This window comes from Amblyomma mixtum, chromosome 7, assembly GCF_055824585.1.
Source record: "Amblyomma mixtum isolate Tamu chromosome 7, ASM5582458v1, whole genome shotgun sequence".
NCBI classification, from domain to species: Eukaryota; Metazoa; Arthropoda; class Arachnida; order Ixodida; family Ixodidae; genus Amblyomma; species Amblyomma mixtum.
This window is the reverse complement of record NC_143018.1, coordinates 126,454,928-126,468,936: the sequence shown is the minus strand read 5'-3', so window position 1 is coordinate 126,468,936 and position 14,009 is coordinate 126,454,928. Positions and strand designations below refer to the sequence as shown.

At 49.0% G+C, this 14,009-nt stretch overlaps 6 non-coding genes and 1 pseudogene across 6 annotated transcripts; all 7 read left to right on the top strand.

Annotated features, from left to right (window-relative positions):
* The first annotated feature begins 1,739 nt into the window (after positions 1-1,739).
* Positions 1,740-1,811, top strand: TRNAD-GUC (transfer RNA aspartic acid (anticodon GUC)). The gene has a single exon. It is a non-coding gene; the product is annotated as a tRNA-Asp (tRNA).
* Positions 1,812-6,960: 5,149 nt separating this feature from the next.
* TRNAD-GUC (transfer RNA aspartic acid (anticodon GUC)) lies at positions 6,961-7,032 on the top strand. Its single transcript has one exon. It is a non-coding gene; the product is annotated as a tRNA-Asp (tRNA).
* A 3,896-nt stretch (positions 7,033-10,928) lies between these two features.
* Positions 10,929-11,977, top strand: LOC149337497 (uncharacterized; annotated as a pseudogene).
* Positions 11,978-12,147: 170 nt separating this feature from the next.
* Positions 12,148-12,219, top strand: TRNAD-GUC (transfer RNA aspartic acid (anticodon GUC)). Its single transcript has one exon. It is a non-coding gene; the product is annotated as a tRNA-Asp (tRNA).
* A 66-nt stretch (positions 12,220-12,285) lies between these two features.
* Positions 12,286-12,357, top strand: TRNAD-GUC (transfer RNA aspartic acid (anticodon GUC)). The gene has a single exon. It is a non-coding gene; the product is annotated as a tRNA-Asp (tRNA).
* Positions 12,358-12,423: 66 nt separating this feature from the next.
* On the top strand, positions 12,424-12,495 carry TRNAD-GUC (transfer RNA aspartic acid (anticodon GUC)). The gene has a single exon. It is a non-coding gene; the product is annotated as a tRNA-Asp (tRNA).
* A 66-nt stretch (positions 12,496-12,561) lies between these two features.
* TRNAD-GUC (transfer RNA aspartic acid (anticodon GUC)) lies at positions 12,562-12,633 on the top strand. The gene has a single exon. It is a non-coding gene; the product is annotated as a tRNA-Asp (tRNA).
* Positions 12,634-14,009: the final 1,376 nt, after the last annotated feature.

Genomic DNA, 14,009 nt, shown 5'->3' with positions numbered 1-14,009 from the left:
AACAATAGACCATGTGTTTCTTCACTGTTGGGAGGGGGTGTTTTTTTGGGACGTTTTGCAACGAACAATTAAAAGAGAGCTGCCGCTTCATCCCTACGGTATCAGATATTTGGCAATTGAAAACCAGGATGGGTTCCCGTTTGATCAGGTAATGCTCTGGGGCCTCCATAGTCTATGGCGCTCCAGAATGGCGGGGTATTACTGCGATTCTGACGCGAGACCAGCCCGCATGTATTTTCGGGAAAATGTACGTAGATTTGTGGAAGTAATGAAACTACAAGCATGTCTACCCGATTGGCTACCCAGGATGGAAAATTTGACTCCATTGAGAGAATTTTAAACTTGACAAGGCCTGCCAGGAAGATCTGACAGGTTGCTGGTTTCAAAGTTTGGTGTCTGTAGTTTCTGTGTTGTTTTCTTAAAGGCAATAAAGAAAAAAAAATAGTATAGTGGCCAGTATCCCCGCCTGTCACGCGGGAGACCGGGGTTCGATTCCCGGACGGGGAGCTTAGTGTTCTTTTTGTCTCGCTTTGCCCTTCTGTGCCTTTACCTAAGCGACGGTGCGCCTGTGTTTCTGTCTCCTCGTTAGTATAGTGGCCAGTATCCCCGCCTGTCACGTGGGAAGCCCGGGGTTCGATTCCCCCAAGGGGAGCTTCGTGTTCTTTTTGTCTCGCTTTGCCCTTCTGTGCCTTTACCTAAGCGACGGTGCGCCTGTGTTTCTGTCTCCTCGTTAGTATAGTGGCCAGTATCCCCGCCTGTCACGTGGGAAGCCCGGGGTTCGATTCCCCGACGGGGAGCTTCGTGTTCTTTTTGTCTCGCTTTGCCCTTCTGTGCCTTTACCTAAGCGACGGTGCGCCTGTGTTTCTGTCTCCTCGTTAGTATAGTGGCCAGTATCCCCGCCTGTCACGTGGGAAGCCCGGGGTTCGATTCCCCGACGGGGAGCTTCGTGTTCTTTTTGTCTCGCTTTGCCCTTCTGTGCCTTTACCTAAGCGACGGTGCGCCTGTGTTTCTGTCTCCTCGTTAGTATAGTGGCCAGTATCCCCGCTTGTCACGTGGGAAGCCCGGGGTTCGATTCCCCGACGGGGAGCTTCGTGTTCTTTTTGTCTCGCTTTGCCCTTCTGTGCCTTTACCTAAGCGACGGTGCGCCTATGTTTCTGTCTCCTCGTTAGTATAGTGGCCAGTATCCCCGACTGTCACGTGGGAAGCCCGGGGTTCGATTCCCCGACGGGGAGCTTCGTGTTCTTTTTAACTCGCTTTGCCCTTCTGTGCCTTTACCTAAGCGACGGTGCGCCTGTGTTTCTGTCTCCTCGTTAGTATAGTGGCCAGTATCCCCGCCTGTCACGTGGGAAGCCCGGGGTTCGATTCCCCGACGGGGAGCTTCGTGTTCTTTTTGTCTCGCTTTGCCCTTCTGTGCCTTTACCTAAGCGACGGTGCGCCTGTGTTTCTGTCTCCTCGTTAGTATAGTGGCCAGTATCCCCGCCTGTCACGTGGGAAGCCCGGGGTTCGATTCCCCGACGGGGAGCTTCGTGTTCTTTTTGTCTCGCTTTGCCCTTCTGTGCCTTTACCTAAGCGACGGTGCGCCTGTGTTTCTGTCTCCTCGTTAGTATAGTGGCCAGTATCCCCGCCTGTCACGTGGGAAGCCCGGGGTTCGATTCCCCGACGGGGAGCTTCGTGTTCTTTTTGTCTCGCTTTGCCCTTCTGTGCCTTTACCTAAGCGACGGTGCGCCTGTGTTTCTGTCTCCTCGTTAGTATAGTGGCCAGTATCCCCGCCTGTCACGCGGGAGACCGGGGTTCGATTCCCCGACGGGGAGCTTCGTGTTCTTTTTGTCTCGCTTTGCCCTTCTGTGCCTTTACCTAAGCGACGGTGCTCCTGTGTTTCTGTCTCCTCGTTAGTATAGTGGCCAGTATCCCCGCCTGTCACGCGGGAGACCGGGGTTCGATTCCCCGACAGGGAGCTTCGTGTTTTTTGTCTCGCTTTGCCCTTCTGTGCCTTTACCTAAGCGACGGTGCGCCTGTGTTTCTGTCTCCTCGTTAGTATATAGGGATTCGACTTCCGGCCACCGAGCGTGACGGACGTGTGTACCATGGGCTCCCAAGGAGCGGATTCAGCGGCCCAGCCGGGCCGCGGTATCAGGAGTACGATCAAACCGAACGAGGACTACCAGCTGATTTTGCCGCATTTGCAAACAGCTTCGAGTGCGCTTGTTTGTGTTACTCTATCGTCTTTCGTTTTTCCCGTTCTTGTTGCGCTGTGAACAATATCATGAACAGCTTCGAGTGTTTTGCATACCGTTTTTTTGCATGGCGACGTCCAAGCCAGGCCATACCGTGTTGAAAACTTTCGTGACGCTCTTGAGCGTCTGTCATTGCTGCCGGAAGTGGTTGCCCTCGGGGCATATCAGATGAATCATGTTTGGGCCGTGACATTCTGCAATGAAGAAGGAAAAAACAAAATGCTACAGGCGGAGGCGTTCAACGTCAAGGACCACCGCTGCGTGGTCATTGACCCACGCAACCAGGGCGTCAGGCTGAAGCTGTTCTGGCTGCTACACGGCGTGCAAGATGACGACATGAAGGCAGCTCTGGCGGCTTTTGGAAAAGTGACCGACATAACTCGGGACAAGTGGAGAGTCAAAGGCTGCGTCGACAAGTCGTCTACTACGCGCTCAGTGACACTGAAGCTGAAGGTGGGCGTAACCATCGAGGACTTACCGCACCAGCTGCGTGTTGGAGAGGATGTCGCACTCGTCCACGTTCACGGCAGAGCTCCGCTCTGCCTCCGGTGCCGCGGCACCGGACACATACGTCGGGAGTGCCGTGTGCCACGTTGCGGGCTCTGTCGTCGCTTCGGCCACGACGACGCCCAGTGCGTGCGAACATATGCTATCGTAGCTGGTCCTGGTCGTAGGGATACTACTGAGGAGCATATTATGGACGAAGTCGACGCGGTAGAGGCGACCCGTGAGAGTCGGGAAGACGCAGTACCGAAAAGCATAGCTTCAGAAAAAGCAACGCTTCCCACGGAACATGAGGCTGCCAACTCAGAAGAACCACCTGTGCCTGACACCAGAACTGAGGCGGACGCGGGAAAAGCAGATGATGCTGCGGTAGGGGCACCTGAGACGGTTTTGGAATCGACCGACGAGAAGGACATTGACACGGAGATGCCCGCGGCGTCAACTTTGCCAGCGAAGAGGACGCACGACGAAGCTGATGACAAGGCGACGAGCTACGACGGGACGGACCATGAGGAACCTCTTCCCAAAGCGCCTCCTGTTCGACGTGCGGCCTACAAGCCCAAGCCGAACATCAATCTTGATCGTAGGACTTCGTCGGGTGTCCCTCCGCCTTAGCGGAGCTGCCTTGCAGGGTCTTCGTGTTGGTAACCCGGTCTTCGATCGCGTTCAGTGCTGACACCGCCGTACTTTGCAAACTGGAAGGATTTTTGATGAGGTGAGCTGCAAACCGATGTCACTTCGAGAGCGGCGAATCCCAACCATTTAGATGGCGTCTCAAATAACATCTTGCTTGCGTATTGCCACACTGAACGTGAGAGGTCTTTCTGCGCGAAGGAGGCAAAATCAGCTTAAGCGTCTCTTGTTCGAAAACGAAATCGATCTGTTGGCTGTTCAAGAGACAAACATTGAAAGCGAAGAGTTGACAGATGCGATGGCAGAAATATACCGTTCACAGTTCAGTGTTTGCGTGTGCCATACAGAAGGAATGTCGGGAGGGTGTCTGATTTTAACTCGAAACGGCAAAGTCGCCGCGGAAATTGTATTTTCCTTTGAAAGTGGCCGGATTCTATCGTGCGATTTTTACTTTTCTGGTGTAGAGTGGAGAGCTGTGTGTGTATATGCACCTAATAGAATTCCCGAACGAGATGCCTTTTTTCGCCGTGTTCAACCTTTCCTGCTGACAGAAAAGCGTGTACTATTGCTTGGAAATTTTAACTGCGTGTGTAGACCTGAAGATAGAACAAGCAACAAAACCCTGCAGGACACGAGTGCCGAGCTGCTGTCTGAGATGAGTAATGAAGCAGAATTGGAAGACATTGGCATTATAATGCAAGATTCAGAACAAGCACAGTACACGCATTTCCAAGGCGTCAGTCACGCAAGGCTGGACAGAATTTACGTTCCTTCTGAGGTTGTGCGCTTGTGTTCCCAGTACCATACTGTGCACGTCAGCTTCAGTGATCATTCTTTAGTCGTGATCACACTTGGCGAGAGGAAAAGAACTGTCAAGTTTAGATGGGAATTATGGAAATTGAATGACTCATTGTTAGAGGATGAGGAGTTTAGCAAGAAATTAAAAGACTCAGTCAAAAGCTTGTTAGAGAAAGAGACAGACTTTATCCAAACATGGGAACAATTGAAATGCGACGTGAAAGTGGCCGCTATAGAAAGAGGATGTGTTTTAAAGCGTAAAGAAAAACAGCAAGGAAGGCGTCAAGCCGGGGTTGTACAGACAAGAAATAAAAGAGACCAAAACTAAGCTTGAACTAATAGATGAAACGAAATATCGAGGTGCTGTGATAAGGGCGCGCAGCGAAAGATTTTGGCTTGGGGAGACGCCCACAAAAAGGGCGCTCAGCGACGAAAAACAGTATGCAGTTTCGAAAGAGATAAAGGAAATTTGTTATCGCAATGACGTAACTTCCGAATCTGAGATGATTGAAAGGGCGTTTCTGGAATATTACCAAAACTTGTTCAGCCTTAAAACGCCCGATGTTGAACACCATAAAACTGCATTCCTATCGCTAATGCCAAGAGTCGAGGAGGACCTGGCGCAGGTACTGGAGGAGCCCATAACGGCAGCAGAAATCGAAGCTGCAATACAGCAGCTGAGCTTAAACAAGTCGCCTGGGCCGGACGGCCTCGGTGCCGCCCTTTACAAGGCCTTGAAAACAGAAATGGCAATAGCATTGCAGCGCGTAATAAGCGAGTGTTACGAAAGAAAGTTAACTCCGCCGTCTTTTCGAACTTCCCACGTGGTGTTGATCCCAAAATCGGACGACCCGAGTAGGTTGCAGTCAGTTGAGTGTTACCGCCCAATAAGCTTAACTAACGTAGACTACAAAATTTATATGAAAGTGCTAGCCGGACGACTCCAAACAGTAATTAAAACCCTTGTTGGCCCACACCAGACCTGCGGCATAAAAGACAGATCCATTTTTACTAACATACACGTAGCTAGGAGTGTCCTTGAATGCTGTGATGCAACAGAGGGTCGTGTCGCCATGATGCAACTGGACCTGTATAAGGCGTTTGATGAAGTTGTGCATGAAATTTTGTTCGCGCTGTTGGAACATGTGAATGTACGATGTATCATCACTGATGGCGTGAAAATGGTTTATGATGGCTGTACATCAAGGTTCATAATTAATAACCGCCTGAGTAATAGTATTCCTGTCTTGTCGTCAGTGAGGCAGGGTTGCCCTCTTTCTCCACTGCTTTTTGCACTTTACCTGGAGCCTTTTGTTTAAAAGCTGTTAACTGCGCAAAAAATTCGAGGTTACGCCTTTTGTCATAATGAAGTGAAGGTATTGGCATATGCAGATGATATAGCAGTGTTCTGCAGAGACCAGGACAGCGTGCAAGAAGTGGTGAGAGAAGCCGTAAATTTTTGTGATGCAAGTGGCTGTGCGATAAGCTGGCAGAAATGTTTTGGTTTTTGGCATGGAAAGTGGCAGGCCACGCCAGAAGTATTCTGTCGAATGAAGTGGGTAGACACGCCAGGAAAGTACCTCGGCGTGCCGCTAACCAACTACAGAGAAAGCAAAGAATATTGGGCCCATGAAACCGAACGAGTCAAAGCTCAGACAAGCAACTGGGGCGGTCACAACTTTTCCATGTTTGCAAGAGCTACGGTCTGCAACATGTTTTTAATAGCGAGGATTTTTTACGTTCTGCAAGCGTTAACTTTGCCACAGACTTCAGTGCAAAGGTTGCACAGAGTGTTTTCAACACTTATTTGGGCGTCAACATGGGAACGTACCAGCCGATGCAATCTGTTCCACAAGGTGCGAAAGAGGGGGCTAGGGTTATCAAATTTATTTCTGAGACAGATAGTCACTAGATTCTTTTTCTTGCGTCAAGATAATGATTTTCTGCGAACTGTTATACAAGTGCGATTGTCAGAATCACTGCCTGATTATGTTGTGTCATCCATGTCTGCAGGGCGGAGTGGGTTAAGCGCTTTTTTGCAAGAAGTTGTTGCAGCAGTCCGTATTCTTCGGTCAAAATTTTCCGATGAGTATCTGACCATTGTAACAAGGAAAAAGATGTACAAGGACCTGCTTGATGTGTTTCTGCCAGTGCCTGTTTATCGCAGTGCTTATCTTCTGGGTCCCGAAAAGGATGTGCTAAAAAGAGTCAAAAGAATGCCGGTGAAGCCTTCAGTGCGTTCTTTCTTTTTTCAATTGCATACTGGAACCCTCCCAGTGAAGCCATGGTTGCAAAGCAAAGGCCTTTTTGTACCTTGGTCAGTAGAGTGTCTTATTTGCAAAAAAAGTGGAAACTATAGAACATATCTTTCTCGACTGTCATGACGCTATTTTTCTTTGGGATGTGTTGAAGCGCACACTGAAAAAAGATTCCCTTCTGACTCCTTTTGGAATACGCTTCCTACCATGTGCAGAGCCAGGTGAAGTGCCTTGCGACCTGCTAATGTTGCTCTGCATGCACAGCCTATGGCGTACGCGAATGGATGTCAGGCATGAACATGTTGTTGTGAATCCGGCTCATCAGTATTTCATTGAGAGCATCATGTATACTCAGGAAATTTTCGGACAGCAAGCTCCTCAGCCTGAGTGGCTGCCTGTCCTCGACCAACTAAAATCATTTAACCCATTTTATCATCGTGCACTAGCTAGAAACTGACCTGTGCTTTTATTGTCATGTCATTGTATTTTTGTTTTGTTTGCCCGGCGAAGTCGGCAATAAAGAAAAAAAAGTCTCCTCGTTAGTATAGTGGCCAGTATCCCCGCCTGTCACGCGGGAGACCGGGGTTCGATTCCCCGACGGGGAGCTTCGTGTTCTTTTTGTCGTTTTGCCCTTCTGTGCCTTTATCTAAGCGGCGGTGCGCCTGTGTTTCTGTCTCCTCGTTAGTATAGTGGCCAGTATCGGATTCCATTTCCGGACGCCGAGGCGAACGGACGTGTGTGTCATGGGCTCCGTAGGAGCGGCTTCAGCGGCCCAGCAGGGCCGCGGTAACAGGATTTCTGGCTCTGATGACCGGGATTATCAAGTGCTTTTGCCTCAGCTACCTAAAGGGCGAGTTGTTTTAAACACTCTTTTTTTGCATGCCGATGTGCGTGAAAGGCCATATCGTGTGGAAAACTTCCGTGACACACTGTCCTAGGCCTGCTGTCTGAAGTTATCGCCCTGGGGGCGTATCAGATGAGTCATGTATGGGCTGTAAACTTCAAAAACGGAGACGGCGTGCAAAAGCTTTTGGCTTTGAAGGAATTGATTGTGAAGGAAAGGCGGTGCGTTGTGATAGACCCTAACAACCAAGCCTTGCGTATCAAGCCTCATTGGATGCTTCACAACGTACTGGACGATGACTTACGTGCGGCGCTCTTGCCGTACGGAAGAGTGACGGACGTCTCCCGGCAACGGTGGCGGGCTCTAGGTGTGCAAGACAAAGCGTCCTCGACGCGCTTGGTGGCCTTAAATTTGAAGACGGGCGTGACGGTGGACGACTTGCCACATCAGATCCGTGTTGCAGGTGAACTGGCGCTTGTGGTGGTGCCCGGCAGGGCCCCGCTATGCTTGCGCTGTCGCAATACCGGCCACATTCGACGTGACTGCCACGTGCCACGCTGCGCACTAAGCCACCGATACGGCCACGGAGAAGAGCAGTGCGAGAAGACGTATGCCTCTGTCACGCAGAAAGCTACGAGGGAATTGGACGTCAACGACCTGTTGATGGATGAAGCCGAAGTTGAGGAATCTTTGAAAAGAGCAGAGGAGAAGAGTGGCGAGGACGCGAAGTCTCCAGAACAGAAGTCCGGAGATGACCACCAGGCCAAGGCCAGTGATTCTGCGTCTCCCACTACTTCTAAACCGGAGCACGCTACGTCGAACGCGTGTACGGGTGCAAGCTCTCTAAGCTCGCACGGCGGAACAATTCCAACAGACGATGCTGAGGCAATGGACGCGAGCGAGGAAGGCACAAGTGTGGCGGTGAAGAGAACTCATGATGAGTTAGCTACCCAGGATGGACAACCAAACGAGCCGAATAACGATGAACCCCCGCCAAAGACGCCGGAGGTGCGACGGGCGACGCTACGCCCGAAACCGAACATCCCGCCGGATAGAAGTTCGGCGGTGACGCCCACTTAGCGGACAAGCTTGGTGCCGTCGAAGGTGCCGGACTTCTTCCGATTCGAAATGGAAGAGACAACGGAAACTTCGAGCAACACATTCGAGGTATGGTTGAGGATTTCACTGCACTTGGTTATGCTGTGTCATTTTGTAATTTTTCACCTTAGAATTCATAGAACAGTGTCAGTCATGTTTCTAATGACACCATTCGTATCTTTCTGCTTGATTTACCTGATTCAAAATGGCGAATAACTTAAATTCTTCCATACGCATAGCGACAATTGATGTCAGAGGCTTGGCTGCAAGACGACGGCAATACCAGCTTAGCCGCCTTTGCATGGAAAACAAGCTAGATCTAATTGCGGTACAAGAAACAAAGCTGGAAGAACAAGAGCAGACTGATAGTATGGTGTCACCATTCACAACCTGTTATAATGTCTGTGTATGCCATGCCGTAGGAAGATCTGCCGGCTGTGCTGTATTGATACGCAAAAGTGTGGGGATTATTGAGGAAATGATTACTGTGTCTGAAAATGGTCGCCTCATCGTCTTGGACTTTTCGTTGACGGGGGAAAAGTGGCGTTTGGTTTGTGTCTATGCCCCCAACAATGTCAATGAGAGGTGTTTTTTCTTTGAACAACTTAATCAGTATCTGCCTTGTGAAAGAAATGTTATTCTGCTGGGAGACCTAAATTGTGTTTGCTTTTCGGAGGATAGATCGAAAGTGGCCTACGTACATGATCGAAGCGCCGACTTACTTAGGTCCTTGGTGGATGACTATAACTTGGAGGATGTAGGTCACACTATAACAAGCGGCGGGCGGCCACAATTCACTCACGCCCAGCAGGGTAGTCAAGCAAGGCTTGACAGAGTTTACGTGTCCCTAGCTCTAATCCCCCACTGCAATAGCTACAATGTTATACCTGTTTCATCCTCTGATCACAGCCTCGTAAGTTTCGTCATTGGCAATAAGCAAAAGTAGCCACGATTTAACTGGCACCTGTGGAAATTGAACGCTAAATTGCTCAATGATGAACCCTTTGTTAAAGGAGTTGAAGGAAAACTAGGGCGGCTAGTGAATGATGAGCCCGAAAATTACTCGGCTGCCTGAGAAGAATTTAAAAATGAAGTAAACATGGCAGCGATTGAAAGAGCAAGCATCAAGCGTCGAAATGAAATGAAGAATGAGAAAGCTCTGCAGCGCCAGCTACAATACTTGTTAAACGCTGTGAGTTTGGAGCCTGAAAAAGTGGCAGACGAAATAAGAATAACCAAAGTGAACTTGAGGTGATAGACAATTAAAGATATAAGGCAGCTATGATCCGTGCACGAGGCGAACGATTATGGCTTGGGGAAGCACCGAATAAACGCACTCTTACTGACGAGAAAAGGTATGCATCAAAAAATGAAATCAAACAGATCCGCTATAAGAACGAGGTGACGGGTGAGCAGAAAAAGATAGAGCAGGCGTTCGTGGAATATTAGCGCGAGTTGTTTAGCAACGTTACTCGTGTCAGTGACACTTTCATCGCAGAATTCATGACTGGTATGCCAAAGATAGCAGATGACGTCAGAGACAGTCTTGAGGAAGAGATAAGTGTCCGCGAAATCGAGGCCGCTATCGGCGAACTGCCGGCAGGAAAGTCCCCTGGACCAAATGGCTTAGGAGACACATTTTACAAAGCGTTCGCCCATCAACTAGCATATGTGTTGCATCGCGTTATCAACGAGGCGTATAAAACAAGGCGGGTGCCACCGTCCTTCAGAGCTGCTCATATCGTCTTGACTCCTAGGACGGATGATCGTGACAAGCTACTGTCAGTAGGTTCATACAGGCCTATCAGCCTTACGAACACCGATTACAAAGTGTTTATGAAAGTGCTCAAGAAGAGCGTGCAAGGTCTGATCAAGCACTTAGTTGGGCCGCATCAAACATGCGGCATCAAAGGTCGAACAATCTTCACGAACACTCACGTAGCCAGAAATGTGTTAGAATGCTGCGACGACATGGACGGCCAAGTTGCCATGTTGCAACTCGATTTGGCGAAAGCTTTCGACAGGGTGTCACACGAGGTCCTCTTCTGCATATTGAAGCATGCAAATGTAGGCAGCACAATTTTAGACGGTGTAATGATGGCCTATCGCGATTGTTGTACCCAGCTCATAATAAATAAGTCACTAACGGAAAGGGTTCCAGTGCAATCTTCAGTAAGACAAGGATGTCCACTGTCTCCTCTCCTGTTTGCTATATATGTCGAACCCTTTTGTTTAGCAGTAATTCATCAAACAGCAATACGACGTTTCAGAATGCATTCTACTGAGGTAAAATTTTTGGCGTATGCTGACGACATAGCCGTATTCTGTCAAGATCGCGATAGTGTGTTGGAAGTGGTCAACCTCGTGAAGGCTTTCTGTAAGCTGACGGGCTCAGAGATAAACTGGGAAAAAAGTGTTGGTATATGGCACGGTAACTGGGACATCAAGCCAGAAAGGTTTGCTTGTACGACAGGGACAGGCACACCTACGACGTATCTTGGTGTGCCATTCGAGCACTATCAGGAACCCGCAAAGTACTGGAGTGATGCAACGGAGAGAATGAAGGAGAGGACGGAAAACTGGCAGGGTCGAGGCCTTTCAATGTTTGCGCGTGCCTCTGCTTGCAGTTTGTTCTTGATAGCCAAAGTTTGGTATGTGTTGCAAGTGCTGTGTATGACCCGCGCAAATGTACAGAAAATGCATCGGGTTTTTGCTGTGTTCATATGGGGCTCAACTTGGGAGAGGGTGAGTCGTACCAACCTTTTCCGCTCAGTCCGCGATGGAGGCCTGGGTCTTTCTGATTTGTTTATTAGGCAGATTGTGTCGCGTTTCTTTTTTCTGCGCGACCAAAGCGACAGTTTTTTGCGCACAGTCATACTAGTTCGACTTGCGAAAGCACTTCCTGAATTTATTGTGACTACGAGTGATATAAGATGCCGCCGTGTGACTGGTTACTTCCATGAAATTGTTGTTTCCCTCCGCATGTTGCATTCAAGGTTTTCAATGGATTACCTCTGCTCTGTTACAAAAAAGCAACTGTATGCAGACTTAATTGAAAATCTACTGCCGACACCAATGTACAGATCTGTTTACTCTGGGGCCCAGGAAAGGACGTTTTAAAACGGGTTAAAAAAATGCCGGTAAGACCTTCAGTCAAATCCTTTTTCTTTAAGCTGCACACGAACACACTACCCGTAAAAGCATGGCTAGATCAGAAAGGGATATTTGTACCCTGGACAATTAACTGCTTACTCTGCAAAAAAACAGAAACTATTGAACACGTATTTATTGACTGTTGGGACCCTATATTCCATTGGGACATACTGCAGCGAACTCTAAAGAAACAACTTCCAATAACGCCATACGGGATCCGGTTTCGCCCAGTCAAGTGTGATGAAGGCATTCCCTTTGATATGTTCATGCTACTGGGCCTCCACAGTCTGTGGCAAACCAGAATGGCAGTCCGCCATGCAGATGTTAATGTTCGGTCTGTACGCGAAAATTTCATTCAGCATATGGTCTACATGAGAGAAGTCTATCAGGCGTTACCCGAAACCCCTGAGTGGATTAATGTATTTGATGGAATGGTGTGTCTGAAGAAATTTTGACTGTTTTCCGCCAACCGAAGTCAGGCTGGTGTGTTTTGTCTGTATACTGAGTGTCATGATACCGGTAATAAAGAAAAAAAAAAGTTCGATTCCCCGACGGGGAGCTTCTTTTTTTCCCCCTTTAGCCTTCTGTGCCCCTAACTAAGCGGCGGTGCGACTGCGCTTCTGTCTCCTCGTTAGTATAGTGGCCAGTATCCCCGCCTGTCACGCGGGAGACCGGGGTTCGATTCCCCGACGGGGAGTTTCTTTTTTTTCCCCTTTAGCCTTCTGTGCCTTTAACTAAGCGGCGGTGCGCGTGTGCTTCTGCCTCCTCGTTAGTATAGTGGCCAGTATCCCCGCCTGTCACGCGGGAGACCGGGGTTCGATTCCCCGACGGGGAGTTTCTTTTTTTCCCCCTTTAGCATTCTGTGCCTTTAACTAAGCGGCGGTGCGCGTGTGCTTCTGCCTCCTCGTTAGTATAGTGGCCAGTATCCCCGCCTGTCACGCGGGAGACCGGGGTTCGATTCCCCGACGGGGAGTTTCTTTTTTTCCCCCTTTAGCATTCTGTGCCTTTAACTAAGCGGCGGTGCGCGTGTGCTTCTGCCTCCTCGTTAGTATAGTGGCCAGTATCCCCGCCTGTCACGCGGGAGACCGGGGTTCGATTCCCCGACGGGGAGTTTCTTTTTTTCCCCCTTTAGCATTCTGTGCCTTTAACTAAGCGGCGGTGCGCGTGTGCTTCTGCCTCCTCGTTAGTATAGTGGAGGCTGTTCAAGGTTTTAGGTTGCAGGCAGCTGAAGTCAAGTTGCTTGCGTACGCGGATGACCTAGCGGTGTTTGCTGTGAATCAGAATAGCATACGGGAGGCTGTTGTGTCTGTTGACAGTTTCAGGAAGGCAACCGGAAGTAAAGTGAACTGGGCAAAGTGCCAGGGACTTTGGCATGGGGGTTGGCCATCAACCCCAGATCGTTTTGCGAATGTGACTTGGGTAACTATCCCCCCAAAATACCTAGGAGTGCCACTAAATTGCTACAGGGACAGTGATGCATATTGGAAAGAACAAGCGCACGAACTACTGGAAAAATCAGATAGATGGAAGGGGGCACATTTATCAATCTTTGCGAGAGCGACGGTGTGTAACTTGTTCTTTTTAAGCAAACTGTGGTACGTCATGCAAGTGTTGCACTGTTCCCGGGCAAATGTACAGAAGATACATCGCATTTTAGCTGTTTTTGTTTGGTCCTCGACCTGGGAACGGTGCCGACGGACGAATTTGTTTAGACGTGTGAAAGATGGTGGCCTTGGGCTAGGACATCTGTTTCTGCGCCAGCTTGTAAGCAGGTTTTTCTTTTTCCGAGATGTGCGTGACCCTTTTTTGAGAACTATGTGTCAACTAAGGTTGACCCGTGTTTTGCCTGATTTTGTTGTTGGCACAAATTATTTTTCCGGAAGAACTTTAGGTTACTTCAGAGAAGTTGCTGATAGCGTTAAATTTCTGGTTGTGCGTTTTTCGAGAGAATATTTAAGTGACGTGAAGCGGAGAAAGCTATACGCAGACCTGTGTGATGTTGTTTTTCCAGTGCCAATGTACAGAGCTTTGTACGATGGAGGCCACGGAGGGGATGTTCTGAAAAGAGTAAAAAGAATGCAAGTACAGCCAGGAACCAAAACTTTCTTCTTCAAGTTACATACAGAAACACTATCAGTTAAAAGGTTTTTAGAGGGAAGGGGTTTATTCCTACCGTGGGGTTCGCATTGCCTAATCTGCCAGTGTCCCGAAACAATAGACCATGTGTTTCTTCACTGTTGGGAGGGGGTGTTTTTTTGGGATGTTTTGCAACGAACAATTAAAAAAGAGCTGCCGCTTCATCCCTACGGTATCAGATATTTGGCAATTGAAAACCAGGACGGGTTTCCGTTTGATCAGGTAATGCTCTGGGGCCTCCATAGTATATGGCGCTCCAGAATGGCGGGGTATTACTGCGATTCTGACGCGAGACCAGCCCGCATGTATTTTCGGGAACATGTTCGTAGATTTGTGGAAGTAATGAAACTA